The sequence below is a fragment of the Ictalurus furcatus genome, chromosome 12 (genome assembly GCF_023375685.1).
Source record: "Ictalurus furcatus strain D&B chromosome 12, Billie_1.0, whole genome shotgun sequence".
Lineage (NCBI taxonomy): Eukaryota > Metazoa > Chordata > Actinopteri > Siluriformes > Ictaluridae > Ictalurus > Ictalurus furcatus.
Genome location: NC_071266.1, coordinates 268420 through 286126, shown reverse-complemented (window position 1 = coordinate 286126; position 17707 = coordinate 268420). Strand labels below are relative to the sequence as shown.

Genomic DNA, 17707 nt, shown 5'->3' with positions numbered 1-17707 from the left:
GTATTATTAGGGAACTCATCATGGTCAGGTTCTCTGAATTGGACAGGAGGACATTTCAGCAGGTGAGGATGCCACGCTGAAGGTGATCCGTGTACAGGAGCAGTTAGGAGGGATAGATGTTGCAGAGGGATAGATTCCGCCGGTTTCTTATCGATGGAGGAATTCGAGGACGATGCATGAGTCGCTCTGTAGAAGTGCTCGTCTCTTTGACCTGATTTTCCTGCATTGTAGGGAGCCGTGGTGGGTGTGATGGTGGATTTGGAAGTACAAGATTTAGATTTTCCTGGTTCAGAAGCTGTATGTCCAATATCTGACTAGGTTTAGACTCGCCAGGTAGAGCGTAGGGGTTAGGAATGAGGGTTTGGTTTTTCTACAGGCTCCCTCTCTTCTTCCTGAGGTTCGGCTCGGACTTTTCCTCAGGGATCGATGGGTACTGGACCATAATGGTGGGTTTCTGGCAGAGGTCTTGGTGTGTATGAGGCTCGGTGGCCATGATGGCGCGAGCACTGTGCATTCTCTGAGGGAGTTTGCGGCCGGGCTCGCCACGCTTCTTCTTCCAGCGCTTCAGCTGCGTGCGTTGCTCACGTTCCACGTCCTGTGCCGATACCTGCAACTCCAGAACCTACAGCAAAAATCAACAAAACGTACTGGAACAGAATGTCATACTTCTGTACTTAACGTGTTAGAATGGGCTTCATTACAACATCATGTAAAAGACGATGATAAATATTTATGAATGCTAATTTTGTAGAAATACGAAGGTGATGATGGATAAAACATGCTTGATCACCATGGCATGGACTCGCATAGTTACAGTAATGACAGGAAATGTTACAGTAGTGAGAGACCCATCATCATCCTCCTCCTCCTCCTTCTCTCTGTTGTGTTACCTGGAGCACTAAGAAGCCCTCCTGCATGTATCTGGGCTCAATCGCTCTGAGGACCTCCATGGTCTCATACTGACCCGGACAGGCCTTGAGCTTATCCCGAGTACCCAGCGTGGACGTCAACACCAAGCCCACACGGAATATAATTTTCACTCCTACACAAAGAAAGAACGAGAGAGAGAATATACATTTCAACAGGAACGACTCAACACAGAAAGAAAAGAAGGACAAGTGTGTGTTTGTGTCTGACCGTCACACAGGAACATGTCCCACACTCGGAGGACTGAGGCCCAGGGCAGAGTTCTGGAGAAGCGCACATGAACCACTCCATCATGTAGAGCACCGGCTCGATCTTGTGGTTGTCCAGGTGCCGATACGCCACAGGACACACTTTCTTCAACAGCGCATGCAGGATCTCTCCGTCCAGCTGAACTGCCTCCTGCACACATAATGGTTCACAATAAGAGCTATAACTTGCTGTTAAAAACACAAAACAACTGTTCTCTTACACAGAGAAGCCTTGTTTCTAATAATACACTGTGCAGTGCAGAAATCAGGGAGGAAGAAATAAAACACGTAAAATTGCACCTGAGAAATAAGATTACAAAACTACAGCTCACACTAAAATACATAAACACACACTCAGAATAATATAGAACATTAAACCTTAAAGAAAAAACTAAGCAAAACTGCCTCATGAACACAGCAACACATACACACAAACACAAGATGGAGGTGTTGAGTCGCCTCGTACAGCGGAGCAGGGTGGGGTTTGTAGCTCCGATTATATAATTTCTAACAGACCTCATGATCTGTGTGGCGTTACAAAACTAAATTACTGAGTGCGAATGTTTCCTCTACGACTTCAGACTGAACTGAACTACATTCGCTTCAGTCAGATTTCAGTTTTTCAGTTTTTCACACCTGCAATCCACGGATACACAACTATAGCCGTTTTAAAAACATGCATTCAGTCCGGTTTATCGTTTCTACTGTACTTCTATATTCCAATTTATTTAACTAGGCCTGTAAAATGAAAAAAAAAAAAAAAACACTTGGCAAATGGTACTTCTCAGCTTAATTTGATTGGTGAACAAATACAGTGGTCTCAGTTGATCCTAAATGTTTCTTTCCCAACAAAATAGAAGGTTTAACAAAGGAAAAATGTAATTTCTCAGGAAGTTATTCAATGAACTAACAATGAACTATTTTGGCCCTTCAAAGCTATTCAGTGATGAATGTAGCCAACCTTCTTTTCAATAACCGCCATGAGCCTTCCATCCGTTGAATGTCAGTTTCTTGATCTGTTCATGATCCATTTTAGAATGGAGCATTGCCCTGCATAAAGATCATGGTCTTCTTGAACGTTGCTGACTTCTTCCTGTACCATTGCTTGAAGAAAGTATCTTCTACAAACTGGCAGTAGGTTTGGGAGTTCATTTTCAGTCCATCTTTAACCAGATGGAAAAGGTCCATCTGCTCCATCTATAGTCACTCTTATTTCATCGGTCCATAAAACCTATAAGGAATGGTCTTCAGGTATTTCTTGGCCCATTCATGATGCTTCAGCTTGTAAGTCTTATGCAGTGGCGGTTGTATTTCAGCCTTCCTTACTGTAGCCATGTCTCTGAGCACTTGCCACCTTGTATTTCTGGACACTCGTGGAAGGTTGCAGTTCTGAAACATGGTGGCAGTGCTGGCTAATGGGTTCTCTCACGTTTTATTCTTCTTAAGTCTTTTGCAGTCAACTAGCGCCTTTTCTTCTCCGCGGTTTTTTGCCCCCTGTCAAGTATTCATAACAAAGCATTTTTGTTGGGAGGTCACACCTCAATAATTTTGCGATCGTCAGTGTGCTGATAGGCATTTTACAATTTCTGACCTCTTTCTGTGCTTGTGAAATGTGCTTTGTGTGTTATTCATGTTCAACTGGTTGTATCGGTGTATCTTTATGTACACTTGTAGCAGTGTAGCTACAGAACAATAGATTTCGTTAGCAGTCATATCAATGGTCATATGAAGTGTTTGGGCTTAGATTTGTGTCTTTTTGAATCATTTACACTCTATGGCACCTTTTTACGGTTTTGCTGTATGGGCTGTGTTCCAATTGATCTGTGTTTGATCATTTCCTCCCTTCGCTCAAACACTGTGCTTGAGAAGGCCTTCTTAGTTGAATGGTTGTTTTCCTCAGCTTTGGATTTAGCTGTAGGGCCCAGAGGTTTTTGGAGTTTGAAGAGGAGGCAATAAAAGATTTGGAACACAGCGCTGTTTTCCTTTCCGAGGTTCCCCAGCTTTTTTTCCGTCACCCGTCACCTCCTAGCCGAGCTCAATTCTGCTGCAGCTTTTTAGCCACAAGCTGCTGGTGCTTGACTTCTGAGGCCTTATCCTGTTAAGCGGCCGCACTATGGCAAAAAGGAGAGTTCAGTATGCTGACTGTATGAGCTTCAGTTGAATGTGTATGTGGTCGAACTCTTGGTAGGACAGTCCAGTATATTACAGACGGTGGATTTGAAGGATGCACTGTGATCAGTGTGGCGACGTCTGGGAATCGAGTTACTGAAAAGGCCACGAGTTGGAGGTTACATTTAGTTTCTAAGGACATCTGGGCTCTTGGTGTCTTTTGGATAGGAACTGCAAAACTTTTTCTGTAAGGGTGAAAACAGATGCATGCTTAGATTCTTTAGCTGCAGACAGTTTATCTTGCTTACTGCATTGACGTATGAAGTTTGGACGGGTTCTGTAGAAAGAGATTAACATGAAGGGGGGAAAAAACAAAACAAAAAAAAAAGACTGAAAGTGAATTTGTCTTGGATTGTTTTATTTATTTTTTTCCATTGGGATGTCAAAAGCTTCTTCAACTTGGCCACAAATCTAACAAAGTCAGGTACATTGTCAAGTATTGCCCCAAAATACCTCTATGGTAGATAGATGTGCTCACTGATCACTTGTACATGTGCTCATTCATACAATTATCCAATCAGCCAATCATATGGCAACACCACAATGTACAACATCAAGCAGGATCAGATGAAGAGCTTCAGTCAATATTCACATCAAACACCAGAATGTAATCCAGTGATTTTATCCGTGGCATGGTTGTAGATTCTAAATGGTCTGGTTTGAGTATTCCAGAAACTGCGGCTCTCCTAGGATTTCCACACACACATACTTGTGTGAAAAACATCCGGTAAGTGTCAGTTCTCGGGGTGGAAACACCTTGTTGACGAAAGGAGAATGGCCAGACTGGGTCAAGTTAATAGGACGGCCATGGTAACATCAAATCACCTCTCTTTACATACATGGTGAGAAGAAAAGCATCTCAGGATGCACAGCATGCCAAACCTTGAGAACAGTAGGAAACCTCATTGGATTCCACCCATGTCACCCAATAACAGGAATGTGAGGCTACACAGACTGGAAAAAGAGCCGGTTATTCGAGTCTTCAATAGTCCCGTTTCGGTGAGCCCCATACGTCGTGCTGATGTTACATGCTTTCAAAAAAAAGAAATAAAGTTTTTCAGTGTTCATTAAATCAGATATTCCATCGATCTTACACAGGGTCACCCTGGAGTCTATCTCAGGGGACTCGGGGCACAAGGCAGGGGCCACCGTGGACGAGGTGTAAGCCCATCATACACCTGTTCACACACTACGGACAATTTACAACGCATGTCTTTGGACTAGGGGAGGAAACCAGAGTACAACCTGGGGGTGTGAAGCAAAGAAGCTAACTACAAAGCCACTGCGCCGACCCTGATACTCCAAAAACTGTATTTTTATTACAGCCTCTCTTTAAACTTGATTTTGCCCATTTTCTAAAATGTAAAAGGATAAATTCAAAAACGTTTATAGGATTATAAAGGATTATTGACTGGTTTAACTGCAGTTAATATTTTTGCAGTCTTCTTTGAGGGTTACACATTTGGGTTACATTTTTGTTACACACAAAACAGTACGAATCTCCCCATGCTCTTCAGCAAAAAAACTAAACAAATAAACCAAAATAAAAACACCTTTATCCAGCACAACACGTGAAGAAACCAGTAACTTCCGGGTCATAGTCAATCGAAAAAAATAAATAAAATGTTCAAATGAAACCTGGACATTTGACCCGTTTTCTAATCGCTTATTTTTAACTTGAGCGTGAGATTGAAAGAACAGAAAACGACTTGTTTTTTTTTTTCTCTGTTTCGTTTTGGATCTGTAAATGAATAATAAAATAACAAGCCATTTTTCCATTTTCGGATAATTGGATAATTGAATATGAAAAGAACGAATGATATGATACACGAATTCTATTAATTCAATGGTGTCGAAATTTAATTTCCAAATTCAATGGATTTTCACATTCAGATCTTTGTCTCTGTTTTGCTTCCCTATCAGTAACGACACTTTTCATTACCAGTTTGATTTATTCAAACGATACCGGTGAAAAGTCCACGAGGCAGGACAGGCCGTACAACTCAACATTTTAACACCTTCATACAAAAACATGACAAATTGACTGTTTATTCAGTGATTCCATATATTAGCAAGGTGAAAGGAAGGTCTGTGAGAAATGAATAATACTGACATAACTATCACACTTCAGTGTGATGACAGCGCGGACATAAAATGGAAAGTAACTAATAAAATACAAAAATAGATGGATGATTCACTTTGGGGGGAAAAAACAAACAAAAACCTTCAAGTAGCTAAAAACTGTATTGAAATGTTAAAAGATGAAAGGGAGTTGGCACAGAGGAGCAAATGAGGCCACAGGGAAAGATGAACATGACGTGTAAGGACAAATATATTAATACTTCTCTTTTTTTACATATTTACAGGTCAAATACTAGATCGTAAATACTATGAATTCATGCTGCAGACATGCTGACTATCATTCCAAGATCCATTTTTAAGTATTAAGGATTTATAAAATGTGACACTAGGTTACTTCTCTATAGTTAAAAAAAATTGCAAACAGGAATGTGTGTGTGTGTGTGTGTGTGTGTGTGTGTGTGTGTGTCCACTTCATACTCATCCACTCCCTACTTATGCCTGAGAGTGTATTCATTGTGTAAAGACAGTGTGTGCTCTTAAATGTGTGTGTGTGTGTATTTAGACAGCAGTGTGAAGTGGTGTACCACTATGTGAGGAGGGAGAAGTATGCTCTGAGGATGAGGAGATGGAGCAGGATGACGTGGCCTCTCTCTGGAGCTCCTCCACGTTCTTCACGCAAAAACAATAACTCTCTCAAATTCTGATGGAGCGGCATCTACATAAGAATCAACAAAGCACACAAACATCAGTTTCGTTTTGGGACACCGATTTTCTAAATCATTACATTTGCTTTCTATTTATTTATGTATCATTATTAAAAGATCAATCATCAAGCTGGTGTAACCTTAATCTTTATCGCTAGCTGCTCCTGAAGTGATTTGGAAATAGTTTCAGCCATGTCATGTTCACTCACCGTCCACTTTATTAGGAACACATGTACGTTCATGTAGTTTTCTAACCAGCCAATCATGAAATATACAGGAATATAGAGGAATCACAAGAAAACTCCATTTCAACACATTTAAAAAAAAAAATAATAATCTCACAATGTTGGATTTTAGTTTGTAATGCAGTGAACACAACCAAGGAGTGCATTTTAAAAAGAAAACTACAATGTTGTTGAAGACTGAAACCTGTACCTACAAACTAGAACTGAAAATGGAACCACTGAAGAGTCAACAGTGTCAGAGATCCTCGTGTGTCCAGTTCCACTGTGTACGGCACTTTTTATGCTTACCGACCCATTATTCCAGCTTTTGTGTTTTTTTAGCTTTGTGCTGATACAAATGGTTTTGTTTTTTTAAAGCAAACTTGGTGTTAAAACCCAGAAACATCTAGTAATAAAAAGTAACATTCATCATGTGTTTGAAGTGACACTGTTCAGTTATACAAGTAACTAGGTATTTTGGTATATATTGGAAGCACTATTTTTGAGCATTTCCCCATAATTTCATAGAGTGTGGTTTGCAGTATAAGCACCTGTGGTCTCATGCGTGGGTTCCAGCACACATAATAACCCACCCACAGCTCCAGTTGTCTGAGACTGGCCAGTGGATATAGCACCTGGTCTTTATAGAACGGGTTAGTGAAGACCTCCGGCTGACTATTAATGTAGGACCACAAAGACCGTTTTACCCTGTACTTCCAAAAACAAAAGAGGAGAGACAGAGAGAGAGAGAGAGAGAGAGAGAGAGAGAGAGAGAGAGAGACAAACAAGTCATAATACACTTAGACAAATTCATTTCCATTCAGAAAAATCAAACAGGCTGGAAAGCCTTCCCCCATTAGTGGAGAAATGTGGAGCGTACCTTTTCCATTCTCTCCTGCTCACTGCTGTAGAGGAATGTACCAAACAGGCAGCTGTAGGGGCGATCCAGGATGGGGATGAGAAAAAACTCTTTGAACTCAGAAGCAGAAGGAAACTGAAAAAAAGAACACAAACACTGGGTTTAACAGTGTATAGTAAGATGCTTAAATGTGGATCTTCACAATAACGCCTGAACAGATAATCAGTCTTTTGTTCAGTACGGAAGTTATATTTATTTCTTACAATTAGAGTCCTCTTCAAAAGTATTGGAACATCAAGGCCAATTCTATTGCTTTTGCTATATACTGAAGACATTTGGGTTTGAGATCAAAAGATGAATATGAGACGATAGATCAGAATTTCAGCTTTTGTTTCCTAATATTTAGTATCTAGACGTGTTACACAGCTTAAAATATGGCAGCTTTTTTTGAAGCCACCCTATTCATTAACTGTTCAAAAATACTGGGACGTGTGACTGATGGGTTTTTCTTGCTGGCCAGGTGTATCTTGTTAAATTGACTTTAAAGAATGAATAGCTCTGAATGTCTTCTCTTGGTTCGAGACCCTGGGTTTCACCTGTGGAGACAGCATTTGTTGTTAAAAAGAATAAACCAACATGAAGACCAGAGAGCTGTCTATGGGAGAAAAGCAAGCCATTTTGAAGCTGAGAAAAGAGGAAAAACCAGTCTGAGCCATTGCACAAACATGGGGCATAGCCAAAGAACAATTTGGAATGTCCTGGAAAAGAGAGTTAGTTCTCATTATGATCTCTTACTTTATAACATTAAAATAAAACAATAGTTCCCTCACAAACCTCTCTTCCCCCCTTTCTACTTCCATAAAACTTCCATAAATAGATAACTTATGAATCTTACCTAGATCACAATGATTATACGTTTTTTTCTTTAAGTAACATGTTTATAATATGTTTACGATTAAGCTTAGACTATGTATTGCATACGCCATACTAGACCCTGTCAATGAGCTGTTACTATAGAAACGAGAACATCACTATAAAGCTGTAATTTCCCTTGCAGCTGGAATCAGAATCTTGCTGTTACAGAAATGTCGCCAACGCCTTCTGATCAATCAGATTGAAGAATTCAACAGTGTTGTGGTATAAAGCATCAATAGCTGACCTGTCTCATCATCTGCCACACACAGTCGATGAACTGCACAAAGAGAGGGGATCGTTCAGAGTTGGCGTGATTCTCATCTCCAAGGCCAACACGCTGAGAAACACAGAGAGAGAGAAAGATGGGGTTAAATATACACGCGTTCACACGCCCACACACAACCACGCCCTCACTGCTCATACGCAACGAGGCCAGCTTGTGTCCGAAGCTGATCCATTCCTTCTCGATCAGTACCTGGAAGCCCCTGAGTGTGCGGTAGTGCGAGTCCAGCATCAGCATGGCCAGAGAGGTGAGCTGAGCCATACGGTCCCAGCCGTCACTGCAGTGCACCACCATCGAGCTCTTACTACATTCAACCTTATCTGCTATACCATTAACTGCTATACGCACTGCACCTGCTAATAACAGCTACACACACACACACACACACAGTCAGGTTAAACAACCATCACTTCACTGACTGAGTAAAACACAACACACAAGGGTTCACAAACAAAGTATCACAAATAGTTGTCTAGAACAACATGTAGATATTAATGAATTAAGTAAGTACTTAACAATTAAAATGCAATAATTATTCGCAATGTATGTTCAGGGCATAATATCTAACTACAAAACAAAACAGATGCTCTGTTTTCTTATGTTCTTCTGTTTCCTGTTTTGTGAAATGTCTTCAATTACGAGAGGACATGCTGTTTAAATAAGGCTAGACATTGCTGCTCTCTACATGCATACCTGTTCAAACAATTACTGAGTAATAAGTATGTCAATGCTTAGTTATGCAGTTATCCAATCAGCCAATCATGTGGCAGCAGCACAATGCATACAATGCTCACATCAAACATCAGAATGGGGGGAAAATGTGATCTCTGTGGTTTGGTTTGATGTGTTGTGCATGCTGAGATGCTTTTCTGCTAACCACGGTTATAAAGAGTGATTATATGAGTTACTACAGTATATCCTTCCTGGCAGCTCTGACCAATCTGGTCACTTTCCTCTGATCTCTCTTATCAACAAGATGTTTCCACCCACAGAACTGTCTCTCACTCAGTGTTTTTATGGGTTTTTTCTGACACCATTCTGTGTAAAATTCTAGAGACTATTGTGTGAAATTCCCAGCAGTTTCTGAAATACTTGAACCAGCCCATCTGGCTCCAACAACTATGCTATGGTTAAAGTCACTGAGATCACATTTCTTCCCCATTCTGGTGTTTGATGTGAACATTAACTGAAACTCTTGACCTGTATTTGCATGATTTTATGCATTGTGCTGCTGCCACATGATTAGCTGATAACTGTATAAATGAGCAGGTGATCCTATTTAAGTGCACGGTGAGTGGATGTTGTGACTTATGTGTTTTTTAACTGATTTTTATATTAAATTATGGTGAATGATCTGTATTTTACACTTTATTACCCCATACAGAAGCAAAACAGATTCTATAAGGCTAATTTCTTATGAGGTTCATATATATATATATATATATATATATATATATATATATATATATATATATATATATATATACACACACACATATATATAAAAATGTGTGTGTATATGTTTACCCTGATATACTCTAGCCAGTGCGTGGCATCTATGGCAGAGTGCCAGTGAAGTTCTTCTATGGTGGGGTAGACCACCTCCTTCAGCTTGCGCAGAGACTCCCGCATCACATGGATGTTGGGAATCTCCAGGAAATTCAGTTCCGCATTGGGATGGAAAATTTCGCTCTCATAGCCAACATCTTTAGCCTGGAGGGGAAAAGAGAGGAGAGAAGAGAATGTGATGCTCGAATAAACTCACCACTACAACATGTCACATTATTATACATAAATCCCGTGCTATACATGCACAAACCCCAAAACAGCTGATATTTATTAATCCCTGATTATTTTATTGCTGGGTTTGTTGGGCTACTCGTTGGTGGTATGAGGCTTGAATCAACTGAGATAATGACATCAGTGCATCAACACCTCATGTTATCATTGTAGCCCTTCTTACAGATACAGTCACCTGTTTTCAGTATGTCTTTCTTACACTGCAGTGGATAAGGTGCCACTTTTTGTTTTTCAGATGGAGGTTCTGACATCTTCTCCCCTGAAAAAAGACACGAGTTATGCTGTGAGGATGGGAGTTTACATGTAGATGGTGAGTAGTGTTTTTATTTTGTGAATGCTTTTAATGAAGGCTCATTGCATAGTGAGGTTTTGGTAGTCAGATTTCACTGTTAGCACTTCAGTACACATGCACTACATTTACATGGACAGCAGTAATCTAATTATTGACCGTATTCTGAATAAGATAACACTGTGATTAAGGTGTTTACATGAGTCGCTTTTAGAATACTCCTCTCATGTACACGTTTTACATGTTATAGAACATAGATGGATTAACGGCACGTCATTACGTCACCCCGCCACGCCGTCCGACGTCCCTCCAGAATTTCACGTATCAACATACAGTTTGGGGTGTTTTTATTTAAAATTTTTACGAAAGCTTCACGTGCAGTTAATTATTTGTCATGCTGTACGTGCAAATAGACGACTGCTTGAAGCCACTAGCTAGATAGCTACTAACCCATGTAACCTCGCTTGTCATTCCTTTTCCCACATATAGCCCTCTTTTTTTAATCTTCCCATATTAGTTAAAACAAAGCATTTTTATTGGTCTAGCCTAATGATGAGCACTGAAGTTCCTCAGCTGTAGGTGTTTTAATCAGCGGAAATAGTGACATCTCTGCTGAAAACCATCACAGAAATTCTAATGGATTCCACTACAAATACCATTACAAACCTTAAAAACCATTACCAAATTTCAAAGGTGTTCTATTGGTCCTTAATGGTACCCCCTAGACATAACATGCCACCAATAAACGGCAACAAATTACCATTAGAGGTCCTAAGGGACCATTACAGATTCCATTAAAACCAATGCAATTCCCATTAAAACCATTATCAAATTCTATAAGGGTTTCTGTTGTCAAAACAAAGCATTTTTTTAATCAGTCTAGCCTACAAGACAAAAAGCTGCCACTTGAGTGCATACAATTTCCTTGTGGATGGTGCTCTAGCATTTAACATGGTCTCTACAATCTCAGTTGTGAGAATAGAATCTATGAGCTGGGGCCCCTCAGGGGCCAGACCCACAGTTTCCATAGTTCTGGCCAAGGGTGATAAATCAGCCCTCCGGCTTGAGACAGTAGATCCACTCTAAGAGCTCAAATGGGGCACCTGACAGACCTTCCAGGACCACAGAAAGGTCCCAGGAAGGTATGTGCGGCCTGCAGATCGGCCTCAGCCGCCTGACACAACGCATGAACCTCGAAGTTAGAGGATGTTGCCCCACAGAGGCTCCATCAACAGGGGCATGACTGGCCAAAATGGTGGCCACATAAACCCTGATTGTAGAAGGAGCCCACCCCGCTGAGAAACGTTTTTGTAAGAACTCCAGGACTGTAGCTATTGCGCATTTCACTGGGTCTAGCTGAAGTTCCTCACACCACAAGACAAAAAGCTGCCACTTGAGTGTATGGAAAATATCTATGAAGTGCAAACAATATGTGTAACTGATATTTGGATATGTTAACAAAGTGAATTAAATATGTAACCAACATTTAGAATTATTACTTGAGCATTATCGTATAATCAACATTGGTTAAAAAAAAACATAATCTATATGTATAATCAACAGTTAGAAGCATAATCTAAATCCATAGAACAATGTTTGATCAGGTTATATTCTGAGTGGATTTGAGTTGAATGAACTCTGTGTTTCAGTGCACAACAATTGTTCTTCTGTATTAGCTGGCACCTGTCTCCACAGCAATAAAAATTGGCAGTAGATATTCGCATGCGTGAGTAAATAACTTTGAGGCAGATACAAATTAGGGAGTTAGGAGAGGGCCTCGGGAAAGGAGGTAGATATCAGCGGGGACAACCAATAGAGACAGACAGATGCTCATTGAGGCCTAAGAAGGGAGCCAAGGTCAAGACACACAAGCCTGTGTGTAAAAGAAACTTTTTTTGTAAAAGAAATCTTGTCCTCATGAAACCTTTTCAAGAAAAACAACTAACTGCGCATGTTCCACAAATTTAAGATAACGCATAGACATGAATATTTAATTGTGGCAAAAGAAGATTGGTCTATTTCAACGAGGAAAGGCAAAACCCCACCTACAAAGACTATGCTGTGGAGATAGGTATATAAAGACATGTTTGTGTATGCATAATTCGGACACTCTGCAGACTGTCACACTTTATTGATTTTCAATAAAGTTTATTTACTTTTTGACATCTACTAAACTCTCTGTCTCTGAAGTTTTTGACCTAGGCTAAAAGGTTGATTTTATTCACAACACTCGCAGGCCACAATGGGTTCTAAAATTTGACAGAGGGGCCTGGCCAGGAACAGACGGATGGAGTGTTTGTGTGAACTAATATAAATGACATATAAAAGCCATTACATGAAAGGATTTGGCCTTTAACAGGTAGCAAAGCATGAATATGCAAGGTGCATTGTACCAATTGTTTTCCAAATGCATTAATTTGATAACATAGTAGAGAAACTTGCGTCCAGTTTCAGTGGGAACAGTGTTGTTGATCTCCCTTTTTTTGCCAGTGCATCAAACTCTGGAGTTAGTTTTGTTGTGGCAATTCTCAGGATAGATCCGAGGTGTTGGTCAGTTAACCTGGATCTTTGAGGGGCTTTGTTGATGTTCATGACGCTGAATGCCTGCTCACATACGTAGGTCGAGCCAAACCATGTCAGCATCTTCTGTGCCATCCTCCGGAGGTTTGGAAACGTCTCTTCATTAAATGAAGCATAAAAGTCATTCAGTTTAAGAGAGTCAAACTTCTCCTTTAAGACGGAGTCAGACTGAAGATCGATCAGTTCCAATTGCAGCTCCTGTGGTGCTGTTTCAGGGTCTTGTGACAGGGGACAGGGCACCAGCTGAACCGACGGCAGAATTCTCTGTGCAGGTCGCCCAGTGATTTGCTGTATTTCTTTGCGTTTCTGGATGCCTCTTTCTGCATGGCTAGTGTGGGGAAATGAGAGAGAGATTTGTTTGAAATTTGACTGGAGAATAAAGTCCGCTTGGATTTGAAGGCTCTAACATTTGTGTACATGTCGTGCACAAACTGATCTTTCCCCTGTAGCTTGACGTTCAGCTCATTCATGTGTGAAAATATGTCCACAGCAAACGCAAAGTCACAAAGCCAGTTGTTGTCGCTTAGCTCAGGAAATTCGTCGGATTTCCCCATTAAATCCAAAAATGCGATAATTTCCTCTTTGAGCTCCCACACTCGTGAAACACTTTGCCCAAATTTAACCAGCGGACCCGAGAGTGGTAGAGGAGTCCTGGTGATCCGCATCAGTTTCCTCCGGGAACGTAAGAAACTGACGATGCTGAAGTCCCCTTGCTCGTATAAAGTTAACAAGTTTTACGACTGGATTCACGACATGATTAAGCTGCAATATAGACTTACACAGAGATTCCTGATGAATGATCCAGTGAAAGAAAAATAACATCCTGGTCAGGGTTTTCCTCCTTCACTTGGTCCTGGATTCTTTTCAACAGCCCAATGTTTTTTTCCAGTTAAATTTGCTGATCCATCCGTGGTGACATTGGCAAGTTTACTCCAAGGTATCTTCATTCTCTCGATGACAGCAGACACCTGGTTGTACAAGTCCTCTCCCCACGTTTTTCCTTTCAGGGACTACATGGTCAAAAACTCCTCCGTTATCTCAAAACTGTCGTTAATCCCTCGGATAAAATTAGGAGCTGAGCAGTGTCTTTTATGTCGTTACTTTCATCCAGTGCTAGTGAATATAACTTAAAAGACTCCGCCTTTTTGTTTAATTCGCTGGCGATATCTTCGTCAATTAGTTCCACACGGCAAGTCACAGTCCTGTGTGATGAACTGATTTTTTCAAAATTGCCTTTGGTCTCCAGACACAGGAGACCTGCTGTCTCTACCATGCATTCTTTCAAAAATTCGCCTTCGGAGAAAGGCTTGCTAGCCTTTGCTAATTTGAATGCCAGCAAAAAACTTGCCTTGGTACTTGACTCTTGAATCGCAGTTTGTCGCTGAAAATTTTTTTGCTGAGTCTGTAAATTATCTGTCAACACCTGAGCCGTAGCCGCCCGTTCTTGCGTTGACTGCTTGCTAGCGTAGTTGGCATGCTTCATGGCAAAGTGACGGCTGATATTGTATTCTTTGAAAACCGCAACAGTTTCTTGGCATATCAGGCATACAACCGTTGATTTGACTTCAGTGAAAAAATATTTTGTTGTCCACTCCTTATTAAACACTCGGCACTCACTGTCCACTTTTCTTTTTTTTGGTCCACTCATTTTTACAGAAGGGCTCAAAGGGCAAAGCGAAAAAGTGAAGTAGAGAGTAATACACCACACTGTTTAATAATATAATTTGGACAAGTTCGGATTAAAGCTGGATTAAAAAGCCCAACGGGCCGTATATAGCCCTCAGGCTGTAGTTTGCCCATGCCTGGTCTAAACATACATGCATCGACAGCTCCGTGTCAATAACACGATTTCCTACCACAAAAACGTGAGCGACTGCAAACAAATAAGCAACCTATTTATACTGCAAGCAAATATGACTCATTTGATCTACAGCTACTGTGCAGCTAGAAAGTTTAATGTTTACAGTTTTCTGTATTTCTCCATACATTTGACCTGAAACCTGATCAGATCTTCATCTAAGTCCTTAAACTAGGTAAAAGAGAACCCGGTTAACAACAGATGCAAAAAAACAGTAGTTTTTACAGTTATTTATTAAGCAAAAATGATCCAGCGTTAAATATCTTTGTAGGAAAAGGTCTGTGCAGTCTAGAAGTACGAGTTAATTTAAATGGGGCTGATTGAAGTCAGGCATTTCAATCAAGGGAATGGCAATTAGGCCCGCCCATGTTTCAAGAACATTAACTTGGGTCTTCACCATCAAAATCTGGTCTTCACCACACAGGTTTATGGAAGTGTGCCCTGCCTTGATCAAAGGACATTCCTGAGGACCTCAGAAAAAGAGAGTTGTCAATGTTCACCGGCTTGGAAAGGGTTACTGAGCCATTTCTAAAGAGTTTGACTTCCACCAATCCACTAGTGAGGTAAATGACATACAGATGGAGGAAATTCAGCACCACTGTTACTCTCCCAGGGAATGGGCGTCCAGCAAAAAAGATCACTCCAAGGGTGTGGTGAATAATATCACAGTAAGTCATAAAGAACCCCAGGGTAACATCTGAGAACCTACAGGCCACTACTTTCCATAAAAGAACACTGCTGCCTGTCTGAAGTTTGCTCAAATCCATGTGGATATGCCAGGAGCCTATTGGAAGAATGTTCTGTGGACAGATGAGTCCAGAATATAACTTTTTGCTTTAATTGAAAATCATTGTTTGATGCAAACTGAAAATAGCATCCCAACATAAGAACTCCATCCCAACCGTGAAGCATGGGGGTGGCAGCATTATGGTTTGGGGCTGCTTTGAGTCCGAACCAGCTTGCCATTATTGATGGACCTATGAATCCTAGATTGTACCAGGAGAATGTCAGGGTATCTGTCTGTGAACTCAAGCTTAACTGCAAGTAGGCCTTGCAGCAGAGACAACGACCTTAAGCACACAAGTACGTTTACAGAGAAATGGTTAAAGCAGAAGAAATTGAACATTTTGGAATGGCCAAGTCAGACCTTAACCCAATAGAAATGTTGTGGAAGGACCTAAAAAGAGCAGTTCATGCAAAGAAGCCTGCCAGTATCATTGAGTTGAAGCAGGAGGAGTGAGCCAAAATTCCTCAAACCCATTGTGCAGGATTGATTGAGTTATCGAAATGTTTGCTTCAAATTATTGCTGCTCGAAAGTCTCACACCGGTTACTGAAATCAAAAGTTTACATACTTTTTTCAGCAAAGGTGTTTAATGTTGGGTAATTGTGCTCAGTGAATAAATGTGAAAACTATAATGCATTTGTTTAATTGGGTTCTCGATCTAGTTTTAGGGCTTGGATGGAAGTTCTGTTCACATTTCAGGTCAAATGAATTTAATTTTATACTTGTTTGTATTCTTTTTTGATTTTGGCTATAAAATCTTTATATTTTTATCTTTCATATATTTTCTAGATTGTTCTGGTAAAGTCTTTAAATTGCTGCTCCTGAAATCAAAACTGGTGTTTCGAGATGTTTTTGTATCTGTTATGGCCTCCAATACCATAGTTAAAAAAAATAATAATTTAAAAAGTCACTTCTGGGGAAAAATGATACCATTTTAATGCTTCAACATGCACTAGACTTGTGTTTGTCCAATTAAATGCTCTCTAGAATGTGTAGGAATGTGTGGGTCTTGAGGCGGGTCTTGCTCAACAGTAGCAGCTCATTAGCATCAATGTTCTTCAGAGCTGGGCGTATCCCAAACACTGTTAGCTGTTGTGCAACACTTCAACATGCCACCACTCTTATTTCCTGTTTCAAAAAGAAATACGTCGTCATACAGAATCAAATCACAGCTCTCAAAGTTGTTTTATGGGGACTGTAAAGTAAAAAAAAAATGAGCGCATTGTTCATCTTCCTTTAAAGGTGCAATAGTTTTATTTATTTATTTATTTTTCACTTGTATAAATAACCTGGGAGATATGTAAAACATGATAAAAAATAATGGATTAAGTTGTGGCCTTAGCAAAAGTGCATCAAGTCACTTAGAAAACCTGTTTAAAAAAACGGACTTCTGGTCTGGAAAGCTTGTTTGTGTTTGGATGTGCCTCCTGTCAATCATTTTAGAGACACTCTATGGGCAACCATAGATCCTGGGCTGGAGCTTTGTGAACATGAGCGGGAAGCATTCAAATGTCAAAGTTACTATTCCATCAGCTCTGCATGACGTGACATCAATTAAATGTGCTAGAGCTCTGCTTCTCTGCACTTCTCCTTACAGTTTAGTCATTATGATGTAGTTAAACGCTACAAAAGGTTTGAGCAAACAGTAATGCCCTTCCTCAAACTGGGTTGCCTTGCATAATGTTGTCAAGTTGCCTGGTAACTTGTAGATTAAATATCCGTTGAGTTAAAAGGACGTTAAACGGCTTTGTCCCTGTGAGCCTTTACTCTTTCAATTTTGACTCCAGCATGAGCCAGTCTAGTGTTTCTGACAACAGCTGAGTACCAGTAACAAGTAACAATAGTCTTTACAACACTGACACTGCAAATCTGCAGTTTGACCAAGCATGTGGCCTGAACGGCTGCGAGTTGAAATCCTGTTTGGTTCCCGAAGATCCATAATCACTAATATCCCTCCAGCTATGTGCTAAATGTTCATCACTT

General features: G+C 40.4%; 1 pseudogene; it reads right to left on the bottom strand.

Annotated features, from left to right (window-relative positions):
- Window positions 1–370: 370 nt before the first annotated feature.
- On the bottom strand, window positions 371–13745 carry LOC128615727 (uncharacterized; annotated as a pseudogene).
- Between the last annotated feature and the right edge of the window lie 3962 nt (window positions 13746–17707).